General features: G+C 38.4%; 1 pseudogene; it reads right to left on the bottom strand.

Moving 5' to 3' along the window:
• Nucleotides 1-1,697: 1,697 nt before the first annotated feature.
• On the bottom strand, nucleotides 1,698-2,485 carry LOC699612 (translationally-controlled tumor protein-like; annotated as a pseudogene).

Consider the following 2,485-nt stretch of genomic DNA (forward strand, 5'->3'; position numbering starts at 1 on the left):
GGCCTCAGGAAACTTACAATTGTAGTGGAAGGGAAAGCAAACGCGTCCTTCTTCACATTGTGGCAGGAGAGAGAAGAGCCATCAAGGAAAAGCCAGACACTTATAAATCCATCAGATCTCATGAGAACTCACTCACTATCACGAGGACATCATGGGAGAAACTGCCCCCATGATTCAATTACTTCCCACCAGGTTCCTCCCATGACACCTGAGGATAATGGGGATTACAATTCAAGATGAGATTTAGGTGGGGACACAACCAAACCATATTACATAGCATGGGATAATCAGAGACTACATGAGCATCATCCATATCCTACTGTCTACTTGACCTCTCTTCTTGAATGTTCCACAGGTTCCTCAAACTCAGTATTCTGTTTTGCCTCCTATAGACCTTCTTCATTCTGCCAGTTTAGAGGCAAAAACATCAAAATCACTTTCATTTCCATCATCTCTGTTCATAGCCAAGTGAAATTAAAGAATTATTGCCAATACTAAAAAAATTAATATCTGTGGACTACTATATGGCTGATGTCATCTAAAATGCACACCAGATACCTGAAATGTAAAGACAACTATAATTTCCTGTCTGGATTTTTCTAATTGGCCCAAAAGGCAGTGGTTTATACATCAGAGAATTGTTTTGATTCACACTTAAATTTACATAATCCTTAATGTTAATGGTTGCTCCTTTAATAGATGTCTGTTGTACAGAACTGATATTAATTAATTTTGGTCCTACCTTGCATACATATTTCTTACACATTTGTAAGTTACCTGGGACCAGCTTCTTGTAGACCTGTTGTCCCGGAATGATTTTTAATAGCTACCTATTTCACCTTCAGGAGTGTTTGTGTTTAGGTGATAAAAATTATATTGTCAACCAACATACATATGATATGTAATCTGGATGTACCATTGTTTGACATTTTCTAAGTCCACTCTGCCCTTGGATTTCTAACCAGTTTAGTCTGAGACCCCATCCTGAGTAATTGCGAAAAGACCCTGCCTTTAGTTAGATTGTTGCACTCTGATATAGAGCAGGTGGGGACAGAGGATGTGGGCTTTCTTCACTGCCAGGTCCCAAGCCCATATTTCTTGCTAGCAAAAAAACACAAGGTAAAATAAATATTCTTCACGAAGAAAGAAAAATTTGCCAGATGCAGTGACTCACGCCTGTAATCCCAGCACTTTGGGAAGCCGAGGCAGGTGGATCACTTGAGGTCAGGAGTTCGAGATAAGCTTGGCCAACATGGTGAAACCCTGTCTCTACTAAAAATACAAAAATTAGTCAGATGTGGTGGCAGAAGCCTGTAATCCCAGCTACTTGAGAGGCTAAGGCAGGAGAATTGCTTGAACCCAGGAGGTGGAGGTTACAGTGAGCTGAGATCACACCAGTTCACTCCAGTTTGGGTTACAGAGCAAGATTCTGTCTCAAAAAAAAAAAAAAAAAAAAAAAAAAAAAAAAAAAAAAAAAAGAAAGAAAGAAAGAAAGAAAGAAAAAAAGAAAAGAAAATAAAAATTTAAAGAGAGGTTATACAAGAAAGAGAAAATTAAAAAAAAATTGAAATTAAAATACAAAATTAAATATGAATGCAACAATGACAAGATAAAATAATTAGACTGATGATCCAAGGAAATAAAAAGCTATAAAATATAAAATAGAATAAAAATATGAATTGGATTCATTAGTTTTGTTTTTTTTTTTTTTAGTTTAAATGAATTTTATTTTTAGACAACCCACATAACAGGAAACAATGCCTCCACTCCAAATAAATCACAGTCAAAATAAATGAAGAGCTCAAGATGACATCAGTCCCATTTGTCTTAAGTCCTGGTTGTGCGGATGACACGCAGAAGCCAGTTATGATGACAGGTGATAGATCCAAAGTAATTGCCAAATTTGTTAACATTTTTCCATTTCTAAACCATCGTTAAAGAAATCATATATGGGGTCACACGATCTTCACGGTAGTCCAGTAGAGCAACCGTGCCATCTGGATTCATGTTTTCAGCAGTAAAGAACTGGTAGTTTTTGAAATTAGCAAGTATGTCCTTGATTTGTTCTGAAGCCCCTGTCATAAAAGGTTTTACTGTTTCTGGTCTCTGTTCTTCAAGTTTGCCTTTGATCGATTTCATGTAATCTTTGATGTACTTCTTGTAGGTTTCTTTTGTGAAACTTGTTTCCTGGATATGACGGTTCAGGACAATATCAACACCAGTGATTACTGTACTTTCTGTACCTTCGCCCTAGAGGCCTTCAGCGGAGGCATTTCCACCAATGAGCGAGTCATCAACGTTATCTTCTATCCTACAGACCATCTTCCCCTCCACCTCCAGGTACAGCCCATTCACAACCTCCCAGATCTTGTAGATGTTGGAGACCATCTCATCGCGGCTGATGAGGTCCCGGTAGATAATCATGATGGCGGCTGAAGGGAGACAATGCGGCACTAGCTTAGCAGGAGCCTGAAGCTTGCAGCGA

Source organism: Macaca mulatta, chromosome 4 (assembly GCF_049350105.2).
Source record: "Macaca mulatta isolate MMU2019108-1 chromosome 4, T2T-MMU8v2.0, whole genome shotgun sequence".
Lineage (NCBI taxonomy): Eukaryota > Metazoa > Chordata > Mammalia > Primates > Cercopithecidae > Macaca > Macaca mulatta.